The sequence below is a fragment of the Symphalangus syndactylus genome, chromosome 21 (assembly GCF_028878055.3).
Source record: "Symphalangus syndactylus isolate Jambi chromosome 21, NHGRI_mSymSyn1-v2.1_pri, whole genome shotgun sequence".
NCBI classification, from domain to species: domain Eukaryota; kingdom Metazoa; phylum Chordata; class Mammalia; order Primates; family Hylobatidae; genus Symphalangus; species Symphalangus syndactylus.
The window spans coordinates 43,203,492-43,223,810 of record NC_072443.2 but is presented as its reverse complement, the minus strand read 5'-3'; the positions used below and the strand labels follow the sequence as shown (position 1 = coordinate 43,223,810).

The following is a 20,319-nucleotide window of genomic DNA, read 5'->3' as shown; positions in this document are numbered from 1 at the left end:
CCCCAGGGAATATACTTGAGGGATAAGATGTAAAATATTTTGGAGACTCACATTGGTCTCTTCCTCAATTTTCTCTCTGTATCTCTGACAGATCCCAAAAAAAAGATACACTTTCTGCAGAGAGACTACACTTTTACCTTTATAGATAATATATTATTCCTTATATAAAATCAGGCAAAAAATAGTAGCAATTTGTGGTTTGTTAAAACAGCAAGGGGTGATGATATTCAAGCTTTTATCCTGAAGTTTTGCAGCTCAAAAATTACTTCGTATTCTCTGAAATGCCTCCTATGGGGAACCAGCATTCATTTCAGAGGCCAGATATCGCAATTATCCAAACCTGCTCACTCCTCTTCTCACTCACAGTTGTTATACCTTTGCTCTCAGCACTGTCTTTAGAAGTAATTTTCACCAGATATACAGTCAGCCACCCATATTTGTGGGTTCTGCATCCTTGGATTCAGCCAGCTGAGGGTTGAAAATATTCAGAAAAAAAAAGGATGGCTGTGTGTGTACTGAACACGTACAGGCTTTTTCTCTTGTCATTATTGCCTAAACAATACAGTGTAACAACTATTTACATAGCATTTATGTTGTATTAGATATAAGTAATCTAGAGATGATTTAAAGTATACGAGAGGATGTGCACAGATTACATGCAAATACTACACCGTTCTATATCAAGATCTTGACAATCCATAGATTTTGGTATCCATGGGGGTCCTGGAACCAATTCCCCTTGAGTACCAGGAGACAACTCTTTTTAGGATTAAGGCTCAATGATGAAGATGATACAAAGGATTACTGTCAAATATGTGGGCGCTTCCTTATAGGAGGAGGCAGTCATAAATAATATATAAAGCAGTGGTCCCCAACCTTTTTGGCACCAGGGACCGGTTTTGTGGAAGACAATTTTTCCGTGGACCAGGGTCAGGGGGATGGTTTCGTGATGACTCAAGCACATTACCTTTATTGTGTACTTTATTTCTATTATTATTACATTGTAATATGTAATGTAAATACATGTATATGTTATTACATGTAATATATGCAGTGACAGATCATCAGGCATTAGATTCTCACAAGAAGCCTGCAACCTAGATCCATTGCCTGTGCAGTTCATGATTGTGTTCAGGCTCCTACAAAAATCTAATGCCACTGATCTGACAGGAGGTGGAGCTCAGCTTTGCTGGCTCACCCGCCAGTCACCTCCTGCTGTGTAGCCCAGTTCCTAACAGGTCATGGACAGGTGTTGGTTTGTAACCCAGGGCTTGGGGACCCCTGATATAAAGGACACAGACAACTAGCAAAGAGAATGCTAGTTTATCATACAGACGCTCTTATTTCTAGAATTAGAGAATCTGAATATCAAACAGATCTCTTTTGCTTTTAATTTCCAACTTTTTCTCTCCTCACCCTTTAAGAGCTTCAGAATTAGAATTTTCAGTCATTTGCTACTGAAAATGTCAGTGGTCAGATCTGATTCAAGGGTAGCCCAAGGATGGTGAGGCTCATATTCTAATCTCTTTTCTTGGTACACAGAAGGTGTCAGGGATATACCCAGGGTACTCTGGGCACCCAAGGACAACAGCCTGTCCTGGGAGCAACAGCCAGGTAGAGGTTTCAAATGGAGACGGAATCTCTACTTGAGCTTGTACCCAAGGAGGCCACTGTAAAGCTTCCATGAAGACACTGGTGTTTTAAAAGCTCTGTCAGGATCATTTAGAGACAGAAAGACCCACTGGGAAGTGATCCAGGCATGGGGTGACCCATCTCCTGGTCACCTCCTCTGGGAAGCCTTACCTGATTTCCAAGAGTAGGGAATACTTGATGCAGTCTTAAATCAGTGGGTTCGCTATTAATACTTAATTGAGTTGTTTTGTTTTAAAACATCTGCTTTTCCTCTATTTTGTAAACTGTATGCAGAGCTATGTCTGTCTTACTCAACTTACAAGACACTGCCCTTGGCCACAGTTTATAGTCCGGTAATTTCCTTGTGCCTTGAGCAGTGCCAGGAAGAAGGCAGAGCACATACATAGAGGAATGAGTGGAAGAAAAGGCTGGGCCCAGGTGCATGGGCATCAGCTGGACACCATGTAGGATGTGATGGATGACACCATCTTAGTGAGAGCACAGTGAGCCTTTGAAGCGATGACAAAGTGTACCCTAGTCTCTAGTGCTTTTTGTCTCTCCCCAGATCTATATTTATTTTCTCCTTCCCAGGGACACCATCCCCGCCCCCAAGTATCCACTCCATACTCTATCCCTGCTCTCCACTTTTTGGTCAACCAGAATCCTGGAATGTCAGAGTTGGAAGAGACCGTCAGCTCATCGTATTGAACCTGCCTGATTCAGCACCAGGAAATTAAGAACCCAGGAAGTTTAGGGACCTATCCAAGGCCACCCAGCTTGACAGCAGCAAAGCCCCTAGAGTTGGAAAGAGACTGAGACAAGGGGACCAGAGTGATTTGAAAAGTGATTAACATTTCCTTTTTTCTGTGATTTTCAGGATTAGGGCTTAAGTACCTGGGCTTCTTTCTGCCCCAGACTAACTAGCACTTTGGTGTCAGAAGTAATTTAGAATATTTAAGCTTAGACACGCCCTTAGCAGTCAGCTCAAATGAATTATGTTTATTGGATTCCCAGAAGTAAAACACTGTGCTAGACTTTTGGGATTCAAAGAAGTAGCTTATACTTATAAGACACTGCCCATAACCTCAGTTTACAGTCTAGTTAGTTCAATTACATGCAGTTAAATCGTGGGTGGAACAAAAATGCCAGAGAGAGCCCTTCCTTGTTCATTCTACAGCTGTCAGGCAAGAGTCACTGGGTTTAATGATATCTTTGTGGAGAGACGGGACAGCCAGCTGCCAGAGGCTGTCTCTCCCCTTCTATAAGTTTGCTTTCTCTTCTTAAATAGTGAGTAGCTGATCCTCAGCAAGGAGGGGTTTGTTTATTGTTCTAAAGATCTCATGATTCCTGTTTAAAGAGGGTGTAGGCTTGCAGTAGATCGTTGTAGGCTTAAATTCACTGAAGAGATGGAAGTAGCAGGCTTTGTGGGTGCAGTCAGAGCTGCTGGGAGTGGGTAGTCAGGCTAAGGCCTCTGGTAGGAACACAGAGGAAAGCAGTCCTGAGCTGGTTAAGGAGATGGAAGTTGAGGAGACTTCCCTGGGGGTCAGCTCATCCAGAAGACAGTACCACTGGTGCTACAGGACCCAATAGAGGGCAGTCAACTGGTCAGGATGCAGGAGATGTGATGGATTCTAAATCTATAGGATCTGGACTGGAGAGGGCAGGCAGTGAGCATCTGAGTGTCCATGTAAAAGAGTCAAGTCGGGCTAACAGAGTCCTTCATGACTTAGTTTCTAGAATAGGTGTCACCTTTTTATGTCCCAGAGATTTGGTTTGCAGTCATGTGCAGAGCTCATTGAATGGCCCCCTCTCACTGATCCTGCCTCATGCACCTGGGAAGAGGGACAGAGCCAGGAAGAGAAAGAGGTCCCTGTACAGGTCCGCTCCATTATTCAAGCTCTGCTCATATCCTACTCTCTCCATAAAGGCTTCCCAGCTTCATTTGCTCATCAAGTGCTTTTTGGCACCCACTCTATGCTTGGGCACTGGGTGCTGGGTGCTAGGTTCCAAGGACACAGTGGGAAGCAAAACAGGAGGCTCCATCCCCAGAAGCTTAGCGTCCAATGGAAGGAAGTGCCTGTTGATCAGTCTCCTCTCTTACTGTTCCTGATTAAGGGCATGAGTTCTGGAGCCATTCTGCCTCGGTTCAAAGCCTCCCACTGCCCCTTTCTACCACTGAGCCCAGGCATGCCTCCTGTAAGTAGAATGCATAACCCCAGTGTGCTGGGGCAGCTCCAGAGGACACCTGCTGCTCTGTGTAGTTATGGATTGTGCTCCCTTTCACTTAAATACACATCTCCAAAAATTTTTTTTAAAAATCCCACCGGGCCGGGCGTGGTGGCTCACACCTATAATCCTAGCACTTTGGGAGGCCAAGGTGGGCGGATCACGAGGTCAGGAGATCGAGACTATCCTGGCTAACATGGTGAAACTCCGTCTCTACTAAAAAATACAAAAAAATTAGCCGGGCATGGTGGCGGGCACCTGTAGTCCCAGCTACTCAGGAGGCTGAAGCAAGAGAATGGCATGAACCCGGGAGGCGGAGCTTGCAGTGAGCCGAGATTGTGCCACTGCACTCCAGCTTGGGTGACAGAGTGAAGACTCCGTCTCAAAAAAAAGAAGAAAAAAAATCCCACCACTAGTGAAATTTCTCTCAGAAATAAAAATCAACAAAACACATCTCAATTCGGGTAAAAAAACTGTATGGTTGGTTACCTTACCTACAAGGTTCAGTTTCCTTATTTGAAAACTGAAGCTAATAATACAATCTACCTCATAGGGTGGTAAAAATTAGCCAGGGTGGTTGTACATGCTTGTGGTCTCAGCTACTTGGGAGGCTGAGGTGGGAGGATCACCTGAGATGGGGGAAGGTTGAGGCTGCCGTGAGCCATGATCACGCCACTGTACTCCAGCCTGGGCAACAGAACAAAGCAAACAAACAAATAAAACAAAACAAAAACATAGATAAAATAATCTACGAAGTGCTTGGAACAGTGGCCCAATAAGCTCTCAATAAATATTAACAACTGCTATTGTTATTTTAGTTGTGATTACTGTCCCATTGGGCTTTGGTCCTCCATTAGTGAGTGGGTCCTTAAGTGAGGGGCTGTTGTACACCTCTGCATTCCTAGCACTCAGCACCATGCCCTGCACGGTGGGGACTTTGACTCAATGTCTCCCCAAAGAGACTAGGATATAGGCTTCAGCCATATGAGGGGGTACTTGCAGAATGGGTAGACTCTTCAGAGATACTGTGTCCTATCTGGTTTCAGACGGAAACACGGGGAAAATGGTGGATGTTCTCCTCCTTCCTTTTCTGATTAGAGTTGACAGATAAAATACAGAACATCCACTTAAATTTGAATTTCAGATAAATAATGAATAACTTTTTGTATCAGTATGCCCCCAGTATTGCATGGGACGTAGATTAAAACATGATTTGTTGTTTGTCTGAAATTCAGATTTTAGTCCAGGGTCTAATATTTTTATCTGCTGAATGTGGCAACTCTGTCTCTGAGTTCCTTTCCCACTCTTTGAGGCCCCCAGCCAGCAGCAGTGCTCCCTCTCAGTATCACACTCGCACAGCCACAGTCACAAATCTTTCCGACTCCTATTTGCCCTCCAGGGCCAACCTGAGGCCTACTTGTGGGACACCTTTCATGATTTAGCTTCTTCCACAAGTAGGAGGAACTGAGAAAGGATGGGCAGCAGCTGAGAAAGGTGTGTCAGGGAGCCAAACTAACCACTGGGTTAAGAGGCTTCTAGACGTCCAGGAGTGTCCCTGAGCTCCATGTCCTACAGAGATAAGAGGAAGCTGTTTTCTTACCTGGTCTCAGGGAGAAAAGGGAGAGCAAGGATGAAGCCAGCCTTGAAATCCTCATCAGGTTTTCCCTTCCCATAGGTGTCTTTGTCTTCTAATCCTGCCTCTGCATGAACCTCCTCCTGGTGGCTCTGCTCCTTGGCTACCAGCCACATTTTTGATGGTATGAATATGTAGATGGGCTGGGGCAGGGGGATGTACCTTTGGAGCACTCTTCTAGAAAAGCGAAGAGGAAGATGCCAGGGTATCTCTGAGTTTAGGAAGTATGAATTGTGAGAGTACCACCTCCCCTGGCTCCTCCCTTTTCCTCAAACATTTACTGTGGGCCAGGCACTGGGCTAAGTATGTCACATACGTTACTTCATCCAGTCCAACCTTGCAAGGCAAGTTTAACAGTCCTCATTTTACAGTTGAGAAATCAGGGGCTGAGGGAAGTTTACTCCCTTGCAGAACATCACTCAGTTTGTAAAGTGGTGGGGCTGGTATTTAAGCCCAGTCTCTCTGACTCCCAACCCCACTCTTAACCAGCTTCCTATACTGCTCTTTTTTCAGAGTTCCCCCTGACACCTACTAGGAGCTCAATAAATACTCCCTGGATGAATGCATGATTGAATGTACAAATGAATGTGTCATTCTAAGGTCTACATTTATTTCTGTAGACTCACTTGTCAATGATAATCAGGAGAATGATTTGTTCTGACATGTTTATATATTTTTGATTTTGAAAAATTCATCAAATTATAATTTGTGATCAAATAGTTCATGGATGCTAATTTCATTATAACATTGTGTGTATTTGTCCTTTTTTTTTTTTTTTCTTGAGATAGAGTTTCACTCTTGTTGCCCAGGCTGGAGTGCAATGGCGCAATCTCGGCTCACTGCAACCTCCACATCCTGGGTTCAAGCGATTCTCCTGCCTCAGCCTCCTGAGTAGTGAGGATTACAGGCATGCACCACCAAACCCCGCTAATTTTTGTATTTTTATTAGAGATGAGGTTTCTCCATGTTGGTCAGGCTGGTTTCGAACTCCCAACCTCAGGTGATCTGCCCACCTCAGCCTCCCCAAGTGCTGGGATTACAGGCTTGAGCCACTGCACCCGGCCTGTATTTGTCTTTAAATGAAAATGTTTTGGTTCTAGGCCCTGAGTTCCATAGGCCTGGAGGCTCTTACTTATTTTTTTGGCATTTATTACAGTTTTTGGTGGTACATATTCCCTGTGTAATTCAGGATCCAGCCAGTTTTGGGGGCAGTCATCCTTGTGGGATTCTCAAATCACAGCCTCTGGTTGGTCCCAGCCTTTTTAAGAACCTTACTGAAACATGCTCTGACTTTCAATTATATGTGAAGCAGCCGTGACCAATAGTCTCTGCATAGCCCCGAGTATTCCACTGAGAAATTTATTTTTTCTTTTGATCTTGATGTACATTTGGTATTAATTTTTTTCTTGGTGTATTTCCATTTACACATGAATGACCTCAGTCTGTTTTTAGCAAAGCATTGCTAGAGCTGGATGAGGATGCAGGGCTCATTAACAAAAAATCATTGGGAGGCCTAGGTTGTAACTGCTCTTTCAAAGCTCACACAACCATAACACACATTCTGTTACACAAACACACACACACAGAGTCACAGGACAACAGGTTGTGAAACAGAGAGGGACTCTACTTTGAGGAATGTGGCCATGAATATGCACAAGTGAAACAACCATGATCTTAATAAAAAAGTGGTAGGGACCAGGTTAGGTACAAGCTGTGACCTATGGTCTGCTATGATTTTGATCAACATTTTAGGAGTGCCCAGAACTTCTAAGTCTCATCTCAGAAAGTGAGAGGCGTGCTCACTTGGGCAGCACATATACTAAAATTGGAACCACACAGAGATTAGCATGGCTCCTGCGCAAGGATGACATGAAATTTCACGAAGCATTCCATATTAAAAAGAAAAAAAGTGAGAGGATGTCTGGAAGACCCCTGAGAGGTAGCAGGAATGTCTTAACACACAGATTTTTGGTTGTTACATAGTATCAGTGATGCATTTTTTACTGTGAGTTACTACGACCATTCTAAGTGTGCAGCAAGAGTATATATAGTAGCCCAGTGAAGTCCAGCTACTCTTGTTTATAGATATATATTTAAGAAGATGGGAGTCATACTGTTATCAGAGCAGATGGAACTCCCTTGGCTTTCCTAGAACCATATTTCAAGGGTTCATAATGCTAATTTTGGGGAGATTTTCTTCTTACAAGCTATGTGACCTTGAGCAAATTTCTTAACCTCTTGGTGCCTTAGCTTCCCCATCTGTTAAATTAGGAGAATAATAGTAACTCCCTCACCGAGTTGCTGAGCAGATTAAATGAGTTAACCTGTGGAAAGCACTTAGAATAGTGCCTGACATAAAAAGTGTTACCTACTAGTTTGCTATTATTATTATCATCAGCAACAGCAACGCCAGCTTAAGACAACCATGTCCTCACTGAAGCTTTTCCAGGCTTCCTCAGTTGGATGCACCCTCTCCTCCCCACCCCTTTATGACCATCTGTCTAACTCTACCTAGACTAAACTATGCGCCCTACCTCCCTGACTATCTGCTGTCCTTGACTCCAAATATTTCCCTGGCTAAGAGAATATATGGGGACTCCTGACTCCCAACTCCTCTATAGCATCAAGACTCATTCATTTTTTTCATTCAGCAAATATTCATGGGTACCTTCTCTGTACAGGCTCCGCTGCATGAGAAAAACAAAATCCCATGATGTTTCCCATGCTAATGCACACACTGAAGGAAAGCTCATGCAGGCATTTGCTCAGCTCCTCTGGCCAGCTGGATGACCAAGGGAAGAAGTCGGGTATAGTTAAAGTGATCTTGTGTTTTGAAAAAAACAAGATATGTGTTCGGACAAACATTAGCATACTTAAGAGAAGAGCAAGGCAGAATAACAGATTTGGGATTTTTTTCAGATATTCTCAGCCACATGGTCAACAAAATTAAATCACTCCGGAAAGAGACTCACTTAAATCTTTCCTGGAGACCGCAGCCTTGGCTTGTGTATGGAAACAGCACCCACAGCCACACTGCGCACCAGGCTGGGTACCTCGTATCCATGGTGTTTGATCTAATTCTTACAAGACCTTGTAAGGGAAGAACTGTCATTCTCCTTTTAAGAGGAGGAAACTGAATCTCAAAGAAATACGTGTCTTGTCACATAACACAGTTGGCAAGTGGCCCAGGCTCTGCCCCACATAAGGTCAAATGGTGCTAATTTTCAAAGACACTTGAGCTACTCCCATATCTAATTGGTCACTAAATCCTGCTGGACTTAGATGTGGCATTTGGGAGAGCTACCTCTGGAGACCTTTGTGGATCTTCAAATTTGGGAATACCTTTAGAACACTTGATGACAAAACGAGAAGGGAACAAGTCACTTTAAGAGACAGCCACTGGCATCAGCTAAGCTCTTTTACTGGATAAATTATTAATTTCTAGACACTAGACCCTTCGTGTGTGCCATAAATGTGTGCCCCAGCCAAATTAGAAATGACCAAATGACATGTGTCTCACTGTGGTTTTAATTTGCACTTCCCTAGTGGCTGATAATGATGAACATCTTTTTGTGTGCTTACCATTTGTCTATCTTCTTTGATGAAATGTCTGCTTACGTCTTTTGCACATTTTCTAATTAGATTGTTTGTTTTTTACTGCTGAGGTTTGAAATTTTTTTAACATATTCCATATACTAGTCCTTTGTTGGATGTGCAGTTTGCACCTATTTTCTTCCTCTCGCTATCTGATTGTTTCACTTCTTAACAAGGTCTTTAGCAGAGTGCATTTTTAACATTGATGAGGTCCAATTGATCAATTTTTCCCTTTATGGGTCATGCTTTTGGTGTCAAGTCTAAGAACTCTTTGCTTGGGCCCAGATTCCAAGGATTTTCCTTAATTTTTTTTCTAACAGTTTTACAGTTTTGCATTTTATATTTAAGTCTGTGATCTCTTTTGAGCTAACTTTTATATAAGGTATAAAGTCTACATTAAGATTCATTTTTTTTGGCCTAGGAATGTCTAGTTGTTCCAGCACTATTTTTTGGAAATGCTCTTTTTCGTTCATTGCATTGCTTCGGCAACTCTGTCAAAAGTTGGTTGGTTGTACTTGTGTGGGGTCGGAGATGCGAGGGGTGGGGGGAGTTAATGGATTCTCTATTCTGTTACATTGATCTGTGTTCTTCTGCTAATAGGACACCACCTTTATACTGTAGCTATATACTAGGCCTTAATAGTGGGTAGAGTGATTCTTCCCACTTTATCTTTCTTTTTCAAGATTGTTCTAGCTATTTTAGGGCCTTTCCATATACGTTTTAGAATAAGCTTATCTATATCTACAAAAAAACCTTGCTGGGATTTTGATAAGAATTGCATTAAACTTATAGTCAGCTTAGGGAAAAATAGACATCTTTACTGTGTTGTTTATAAGATCTCTTTGATTTGCTCCTTCTCCATAACTGCTACCCTCAAGGAGAATGTCATTAGCTAATGCCTGAATTTATTGACCAACCTTATAACTCGCCTTTCATTGTGGTCTTCTGTTGTTCCCACTCATGCTGTGTGTTGCTGCCAAAATGATGAAACTCTAGCTCTCCCCCACCAAAGTTGCTGTCTTGTTTGAGAATCTCAAATTGCTTCCTACTCCAGACCTAAGCCCAGGTTTACCCTCTTATTCAAACTCCCCAAATTTTCACTTCTCATTCAGTCTTGATATACCCAAGTAATCCATGACTGTGAACTGCTCCCTAAACATATAACTTAGCCAGGAATTCCTTCCACTCTGCCAATCTGTTTCCATTTTCTTCTGTCAATTTAAGCTTACTCAATACAAGAAATATTTCCTAAATAACTTGGTCATCTTGTACAAGCTCATACACAGTGGCAGGCCTAGCATATCTGACATCTGGAACAGACGATTTTTAATGCTACCCTCCTCTACAGAATGGATTTATGTTCAGTAATAAGTGTATAATGCAATAACAGCAATCATTGGTATTTTCTGATTCTGCTTTTTAGTTTTAAAATAAAACTAAAACTCTTTTCAAGCTTAACTTGAATAAAATTCTATTTTTTAGCTTTGAATTCTGAGCTTCAATGAAAAAAAAGAATTCTACTTTAAAGATATTAAAATTCAGTAAAATATGTCACGTATGAACTAAAATTTGTACTTATGAAACAAAAATATTATACCTTGAAGTCTGCATCCTATGTCACTGTTTTAAATTTAAAACACAAACAAAAATCTCAAGTGGTCATATAATGACTTAAGTTCTGATTCTTTCTGTATTTACTGTGCTATTTTTGTTTATTTCACATCTACTGATTAAATACAGGAATATGTAGTACCACAGGAGCTAGAAACACACACTGCACCTGAAACAAGGTCAAACTACTTAAATGAGCATAAGCTAATTGTTAAATGAACACTTAGTTGAGTCCATGTGTTACGTGGACATGGTTTGGGACTCAACCAGGAGTAACATCCTTGTAACACCCTTGTGTTACCTGGTCATGGATGTCACTATGAGTAGGAGTTCTCCAAGTAACATCCATGTTGATACAATATTTATTAAAGGACAAGGAATAAAAATGTACTAATCCATGTTTATTAAAGGATAAATAATAAAAGTGTACTAATATACTAAATATATTCACATACATATTATTAAAACTCACAGTCCCTTAAAATGTCAATACAGTTGCACAGTGTTACCCTATGATCCTGCAATTCCTGCCCTAGGCATATATAGACCTTAAATGAATAAAAACATATATCTGCATACAAACTTGTACCCAAATGTTCATAACACTGAGAGGTGAAGCCGGCTGGGCTTCTGGGTTGGGTGGGGACTTGGAGAATTTTTCTGCTAGCTAAGGATGTAAATGCACCAATCAGCACTCTGTGTGTAGCTAAAGGTTTGTAAACGCACCAATCAGCACTCGGTAAAAACGGACCAATCAGCATTCTGTAAAACGGACCCAATCAGCACTCTGTAAAACGGACCAATCAGCTCTCTGTAAAATGGACCAATCAGTAGGATGTGGGTGGGGCCAAATAAGGGAATAAAAGCATGCCACTGGACCCAGCAGTGGCAACCCACTTGGGTCCCCTTCAACACTGTGAAAGCTTTGTTCTTTCACTCTTTGCAATAAATGTTACTGCTGCTCACTCTTTGGGTCTGTGCCGCCTTTATGAGCTGTGACACTCACCGTGAAGGTCTACAGCTTCACTCCTGAAGTCAGTGAGACCACAAACCCACTGGGAGGAATGAACAACTCCGGACGTGCCAACTTTATGAACTGTAACACCCAACGCAAAGGTCTGCAGCTTCACTCCTGAAGTCCGTGAAACCACTAACCCACCAGAAGGAAGAAACTCTGGACACGTCCGAATATCAGAAGGAACAAACTCTAGATACACCATCTTTAAGAACTGTAACACTCACTGCAAGGGTCCGCGGGTTCATTCTTGAAGTCAGTGAGACCAAGAACTCAGTTCTGGACACAGCACCATTATTCACAACAGCCAAAGAGTAGAAACAGCTCAAATGTCCATCAACTGATGAATGGACAAACTGTGGTATATCCACAGAATAGAATATTATTAGGTAATAAAAAGGACTTAAGTACCAACACAAGCTTTAACGTGGATATCCCTTGAAAACATTGTAAATGTAAGAAGCCAGAAACAAAAAGCCAGATGATTCCATTCATATGAAGTGTCCAGCATAGACAAATCTATAAAGATAGAAACTAGATTCATGGTTTCTTAGGGCTGAGGGAGTAGGTGGGAAGGTATGGGAATGGGAAATGGCTGTTAATGGGTATGAGGTTTCTTTTGAGGGTGATGCAAATGTTCTAAAATTGATTGTGTTCACTGTTGTATAGCTCTGTGATTATACTAAAAACTATTGACTTGTATACTTTAAATAGGTGGCTGTGTGGTGTGTTAATTATATCTCAATAAAATTAAAAATAAAACCAGCAGTAAATGCAGCAATTGTTTAGAACTTAGAACAACAAAAGATTTTGTGGGGAGGAATATTTTATCACTGTCAATATTAGAAATTATCAGTGCTTGGTGATTAAAACCCACTCTTGGTTTCATTGTCATTTTTAACTTTTCTGCTGACGACACATCCCCTTATTTTGGGTATGCAAGGTGTCTCTCTCCCGCTGCTGCATGATGGTACATCCCTGCTGACATGGTCAGTGTAGATCTACACTATGGCCCATCTAGCGACGGGCTGATGTAAATTGCTTATATGTAGAGAAAAGTCTAATTTGGGACTTATAAGAAATTTTAAGAATTTAAAAAAATAAGGCGATACCCATTTTAGGAAATCAAGAGCCATTTCAAATGAAATAAAACCTTTTATAGTTAAATGAATCTTCTGTAGACTTCTTACTCAGAACCAGTATTTTTGTTTTGTTTTTTTGAGACCAAGTTTCACTCATCGCCCAGGCTGGAGTGCCATGGTGTGAAATTGGCTCACTGCTACCTCCGCCTCCCAGGTTCAAATGATTCTCCTGCCTCATCCTTCAGAGTAGCTGGGATTATAAGCACCTGCCACCACACCTGGCTAATTTTTTTATATTTTTAGTAGAGAGGGGATTTCATCATGTTGTCTAGGCTGGTCTCGACCTCCTGACATCAAGGGATCCGCCCACCTTGGCCTCCCAAAGTGCTGGGATTACAGGCGTGAGCTACCGCGCTTGGCCAGAACCAGTTTTTAAACTCAACCCAGGATCTAGATTTCCTGTGCACTCTCAGGCAGCTGTTGATGCCCATTTGCAGAGTGGCTATCTTCACGAACCATGAACAATCCCTAGGTAGAAATGTCTGTTGCTCTTTCCAACCCCAAAACCAGAACAGCTTCTGACAGCTGTGGAGACACTGCCCCCAAGGCTATCTTACCTTGCAGCCACAGACCAATGCCCCTGCTCCTCAGAGTGCAGACCCCCACTGCTGTGTGGCTGCCACATACTCCTCTTCGCCTAACTGGGCCCCAAATCCCTGTGGAAGCCTGTGTTCTCCTCTCCGATACCATTCTCTTCCTGTGTTTCTCACAGCGCCACTGGCTTCACCAAGGAGAACGCATTTCCATAGACAACCCCTGGCCTGCCCTGGCCTGGTCATCCATCTTCCCGCTACCCCATCCATCCCATAGGAGTTTATGTCTCCACTTTGAGGAATGGGGTTAGGATTCTCCAAAACTTGGCTTGCGTCCTGGCAATGTCATAAATGGTGGTCAGTTCCTACAGTGTGATAAGTGCTATTTTTAAAAACTCTATGTACATTATCTCCTGTGATTCTTGTACTTTTTAGAAGCTAGACATTATATGATAAGACTGAGGCTCAGAGAGATTAAATAATTTGTCTCAAGTCACATAGCCAGTATGTGAAAGAACTATGATCGAAATCTATGGCTTCTGCTTCCCATGCCAGTTCAGTATTACATAGAGGAGCAGGCCACAGTGAAACTACAGTCTGCATAGACTTTTGTTGGCTGGGCTTGGAGCCTAACCACCATTTTAGATCTTTTTTTTTCCCATGGAAAAATGAATTTCAAATTCTGAGCAATCAACATACAAGTGTTGTTCTACAGCATAACTCATTTTTAATTTGGAGACTATCTCCATGAAGGGTTTCATTTCCATTGATTCCTTTATCTTACTGGTCAGGACCCAGAAGGAGGATTGAAAAGTAAAGGCTTTAGAGTCAGACTAGGGCCTACCACTTAATTGATGTGACCTCAAGCAAATTACGTAACTTCTCTGGGCCTCAGTTTCTTCCTTTGTAAAATAAGGGCAACATTACACATATAGGATTATTGTAAGAATTAAATGAATAATGCATGCTTGCAAAGTGCTTAGTGCAGTGCTTGGTGCAGAGTCAGCCTCCAATAAACGTGGACCTTTGTTGTTCAGTGGGAGAGTCAGGCTGACTGCAACCTGGAACATATCCCCGCTGGCCAGGGATGGTCCTTGTTTATTCCTATCGTGCAGATGAAATTATTAACAGCACTCCCTTCTACTCTTAAGGTGCCCCAACTTGGATGATAAATTATATGGGTCAGCCTACCTGAAGATGGGCCCAGAAGGCATGACTTCGAGGGGACCACAAAGCCCCAAGGCTGAAGCTCCCTAATCACAGGGAAATTTGGCCTTTGTCAAGAGCATCTCACCAGGGAGCTGAGAGCTACTGTTTGGATGTTTCCAGAAGCAGCATCTGGGTTCCCAGTGAGGGTCTGAAGCCAGGAAAAGAGCCTTCAGGGATAAGGGAGCCCAGCCAAAGGCACCAGCAGTCACGCAAGTGTCTGGTCCGACAGGAGCTCTGCCAAGGAACCAGGCCAAAAGGACAGGGTGGGGGCTGGAGTGGGGGCCAAGACGGCAAGCCAAACAGGAGATGAGGGGGAGCTGGGAGATAAAGTATCAGGGACACCACTAAAGGAGGTCAGCAAGGTGCCAGAAGGGCAAGAGGTCTCACTGTGCCTGGGGGAAGGGGGTCCCTGGGCATCAGTCCCCCTCCAGGAGCCTATATTCCACTCTTCTTTGTCTTTAAAGGAGTTGAGGCACTGTCTAGGGCACATCTGGGTCATATCCTTCTCCATGATGCTGTGCACATGTGCCAGGGTTGATCAGTGACTCTGAGACTGTTGGTGATAACAAAGACCAAACATAAAGCAGGCAATGTCATTTAAACCACCCACCACATTTAATGAGCAGGATTGGCAGCTTATTTCAATTTTACTTCAGTACTTAAATTCTCACAAAGTAGCAGTCATAAAACACTTCTCATAATGAGGTGTAATAATTGAAAGCCCGAAGAACCAAGAAACAGCATGGTGAAAAGAAAGGAATAAAATGGTGAGAGTCAGAACTAGGTTCTATCCTGCTTCTGTTCTGCCTCTTCCTGACTCTGAATTTTTAGGTAAGTCACTTCACCTCCCTGAGCTCACCTGTCAATGGAGGTAATAACTGTTGGGAAGGAAAAGCGTGGGGAGGCATGGATTACAAAGGCTGCGGAGTGCTACACAAATCTAAGCTAGACATCTCTCTAATATGATAATAAAGTAGGACTTTCTAAAATAAACATTTATCACATGTATTAAGAAAAAAGCTCAGAAAAGACGAAATACTTTTAAAAAGAATATAGCTGGAGTAAACGTAATGAACAAATTCTAGTACTACAGCAAAATCAGAACAGCTTCAGATACTAAAGAAATGCTCCTTTACACAGTGGGTAATATGCTAGTGGGAGCTGCTGACCTTGGCTCCTTCTAGAAATGTGCAACAGTTAGAAAACATCTTCTCAGAAAGTTAGGATACATACACGGATAATAGGTTCATAGTGGAAAATTAATATTAATGAAAATTCAGAGCCCCTTTTTGAAGAAGAAAGAGCAATATTGTTTTCCAACAAACATGCCTGGTTCAAACCAGAATGCTGGGTTGGGCTGTTTGGGTCCAGTATTTCCAACATATGGAACAAATAGCACCTTTGACGAGGGCAGCAAAATGTGATAGATGACGCATGGGCTCTGGAATCTGATGAGCCTAGGCTCTTATCCAAGTTGGCCCTTAGTCTTCTATATGACTTTAGGCAAGTTATTTAGCCTCACTGAGCCTTGGTGCTCTCAACTGGAAAATGAAGATAGCAGTATCTACTTAATAGGTTGAATTAAATAACATCTGCTATACTTCAAGTATAGTGCTTGGCACAGAGGAGGGACTAGTAAATGGAAGTTCTCATTATCACTGTGAAAGTACCTTGACCTCTGCTTAGCACTGTCAGGAAGTCAGGGACAAAGACCATGACAATTGCCTGCTACTTGTCAACATGAGTGAGCAGCAGGGCAAAGCTGCCAAAAAAAGGCTCACTCAGCCAGGCTCCATGAGTAATGAGTATCACCACAGGTCTGGAAGTCGTGATTGCATGCGTGTGTGTGTGTGTGTGTGTGTGTGTGTGTGTGACAGAGAGAGAGAGAGAGAAAGAGCGAGAGAGAGAAAAAGAGATCCCTGTGCACTCTGCTCCAGAGAGACTACATCTGGAGGATTGGCTACAGCTTGTAGAAGCACATCTTAAAATGCAGGGAATCCGCCCGGTGCAGTGGCTCTCGCCTATGTAATCCCAGCATTTTGGGAGGCTGAGGTGGGTGGATCACCTGAGGTCAGGAGTTCAACCAGCCTGGCCAACATGGTGAAACCCCATCTCTACTAAAAATACAAAAATTAGCTGGGCGTGGTGGCGGGCGCCTGTAATCCCAGCCACTTGGGAGGCTGAGACGGGAGAATAATTTGAACCTGGGAGACAAAGGTTGCAGTGAGCCGAGATCATGCCATTGTACTCCAGCCTGGGTGACAAGAGCAAAACTCTGTCTCAAAAAAACCAAAAAACAAAAAACAAGGAATCCAGAGGAAGATGAAGAGAATCCAGAGGACCTAAACACTAGCTCATCTGGAGAATGGTTGAAGGAGCTGGTGGATTTAACCTGGAAAGGAGAAATCTAAAGGCGAAGTAATAACTTTTAAAATAATTAAAGGGCTTCAAGCAGAAGGAGGTGGAAACATATTCTTTGTGACTTAGAAAGCAAAACAGGACCCAAAGACAGAAATGACAGAGGTGCTGTTCAGCTCAGTAGTAGAAAGGACTCTTAGTCCCGTGGAGCTCTTCACCTAAGGGAATGGGCCATGTAGTGAGGCGGTGCAAGCAGCCACACACTGCAGAAGCTGAGCAGAAACTGGATGACTCCTGGGTCCAGGATTCCTGTACTGGGTTGGGCTGGGATTAGCTGCCCTATGAGGTTTCTTCTGAGTCCAACTTGAATAGAGCCCTGGTTTTCATAACCCTGCTAAAATTGTTTTGTCCTTATTAAATCATATTTTATCAATCTCAAGTCCCCCAAAATGGTTGAAGAGGTGATTATGCCTGAATACATTAAAAGCCAGAGGAAATAGTGAATTTAGGGCTCTTGGAGCTGTTTTCTTCTTGTCACTAGATTCAGAATGTTTTCGATGATTTTCATTCTAGCCCAGGACTCATGAATATTTATGAGAGTTTGCAGGTACTATATATACACCTTCTTCCCTCACTCCTTTTCAAAATCCAACATGGAGTCAGAGTTTTATTTTTTCCTGTTTTGTCTAAAATTTAAAGTATTTTTAAATTTAAAGTCTAAAAGTAATTCATACGGCTTCACTTAACCTATTCCATTTTATTCTTTTCTCTCAAATTGTTGAGCACATATACTCTACATACACACAGAAGAAAAGTAATTAAAGGGCCGATTTTGATGGCCTTTTTTCCCCAAATACAACCACGTAAACTACATTAGCTATCTCATCTCAATCATGGAGTGCTACAGAAACGTGACTCAGGGCTGAAACAATGTTTTATTATTTAGCATGGGGACCCTGGGGCGGATTTGTGGACCTTATGGTCTCAGCCAAGCACCCCTGGAACTCATTTGACCAAGGGCAGGCCATCAGAAGTGGACATTTGAACCATGTCAGCAGTTTCAGAGAAGCACCCTATGACATTTTAATCTGAAAGATTATAAACAACCTCACTCCCACCACTAGCCATGCCACCTCCTGAAGAATGTGCAGCATGGTGGATCTGAAGGAGCCATTGATAAGGAGGAGAGCAGCTTGAAAGCACCCTGGTGAAGCAAGAGTTTGACAGCTGAGATTATTTTTAATGCTTTCAAAGGCACACACTTTATAAATATATCGCACATATACAGAACAGGTCTGTTCCTATACTTAATATGTGTATGCAACAGTCTATTTAAAAGCATTTCAAAGCCCATTTAGTTACAGTCTCTCCTAAGTGGTGTGGGTAAATGATAAAGAGATAAAGAAGGACAAGGGCCCTCCCCACAGAACCATAGAAGGCTCTAGCTGACAGTCACTTGGAGACAATCGCCATTTTCTTCACTGTTTAGATGAGGAAGCTGGGATTCCAAGTGGAAGTGACTTGCTTAAGGCTCACCAGAAAATTAGCTCTAACATAATAATAAATCCAGGTTTATGGTTCCAAAACTACAGTTTACTGATTGATGGTGGAAAGAAACCATCCACACTGTAAACAACCACAAAACAACCCTAAAAACAAACAAAGCCACTGAGAGCCAGGAGTCATGGTTCTTTTCCCAGCGAAGGAATGCACACCCTGCCTGATTTCCTGGCCACTGCAACACAGACCATCGGGTCATGAGATAATCATGCTGTTGGTATGGAATACAAGATGGCTGGTTTTTCCTATGATGCCCGCACGCTGAGCTGATGGCATCACCCTGCTTTGTAATGGTAGATCTAGCCATGCCATCCTCTGCAGCTTGGGCTGCTCTGGGTTCTCTAGGACAGCTGAATTGATCCACTAAAGATATGAAGAGGCACATGGGAAAATATACAAATCCCACCCCCTACATTCTCCCAACTGCAGCTCCTGCCTTTGAGCCTCATTTGCTGTTTTCCTGAAGGCTCTCTCCACAACACTAACTGGGGTGCTTAGATCAGTTCAAACAATCAGATGATTGATTGGAAATATCTACCACACTAGTTGGTTTTATGAAGCAACTGGCTAATGGAGTCACTGATGATAGTGGAAACTCACTCCGCATAGACACAGACTCATTCTCTTCTCCACTTTGACTTCTTCAACGTCTTTGTTTGTTTACCCAGACAGGGTCTTCATTTACTGGGTTTCTCAGAACCAATGAGGACTCACACAATGAGGCTTGGATAACACTTTGGTGGGGACACTGTGGACAGACTCCTCTCAGTACGCTCATGGTTCAGTCACAGAACAGTGTGTCCTTTCACTGGGCACTGTGGAATGAGCGTGAGCTCTGTGAGCGGGCAGGAAGGGCATCTTCTGTTTGAGAGCCAAGTCCTGTTTCGAAGTTCCCCACTGTAACCTTGGATACAGCTGGCTGGGGGTGGGAAGGCCCTGTAAGAAGCCTTTGTTTATAACTGGAGACTCCGTGGAAGGAGGTTATGGATAGCTAGATTTGAGGCCTTGCAAAGGAGGAGGGGAGAAAACTAGAAAGAGAAACTTCTCTTTTCAGAACTTCTGCAGGCTCACAAAGAAAGGATCCCAGCCAGGTATAGATCCATTGCAATAGGCATTCTGTATTTTCTAGTTCTCCTTCAATACCTCCTGAATGTTTCATTTTTAGCTGCTCCCACTCACAAAGGCTCCAAAGATTTTACAGAGGACTTCCAGGAGCCTGTGGTGTTTTTGTGGCCTGTGCGTGTAGTTCTGGCCATGAAATGGCATGTTGGGCAATTCTAGGTAACTTGATGCAGGCTATATTGACATGTGGCTCAAGAGAATAAACCATGAAGAAAGATGAGCTTGGTGGCCATTGGCCACCACGATCTAGAAGGCAGCAAAGTGGCAGGGACCCCTAAAGTCTCTAGTTCTGCATAGCCTTTGCGGACTGTGCACACTGGACTCACTTATATTCTCAGACAGACTGGCTTGCCCTACGACTTTTAGGTCCCTTCCAAGGTACATGAGATGGCTGTATGATCATGTCATGAGGTTCCAACATAGGTGATTTAATTGTCTGTTATCTTTTAGAATCATAATAATGATTATTCTTTTTCTATGAGTTATTTAAAGCATTTATCATATGCCACATATTTACTTACATGGTTTCATTTCCTCTCCTCAACAATCCTGGAAAGTGGGTATTATCTCCTTTAATAAATGAAAACACAGAAGTACAGAGAGGTTGAGGCTGCATAACCAGAAAGGGTCAAGATAGTTTTCATTCCTAGGCCTGTCTGATCCCAAAGCCCGTATCTTTCTAAT

The 20,319-nt window shown here is 42.7% G+C and overlaps 1 protein-coding gene and 1 non-coding gene across 4 annotated transcripts in view; one reads left to right on the top strand and one right to left on the bottom strand.

Annotated features, from left to right (window-relative positions):
• The window catches only part of ARHGAP31 (Rho GTPase activating protein 31), a 123,331-nt gene that overhangs the window by 66,814 nt on the left and 36,198 nt on the right, over positions 1 to 20,319 (bottom strand). The window lies entirely within an intron of this gene.
• Positions 7,287 to 7,390, top strand: LOC129471807 (U6 spliceosomal RNA). The gene has a single exon (XR_008653755.2). It is a non-coding gene; the product is annotated as a U6 spliceosomal RNA (small nuclear RNA).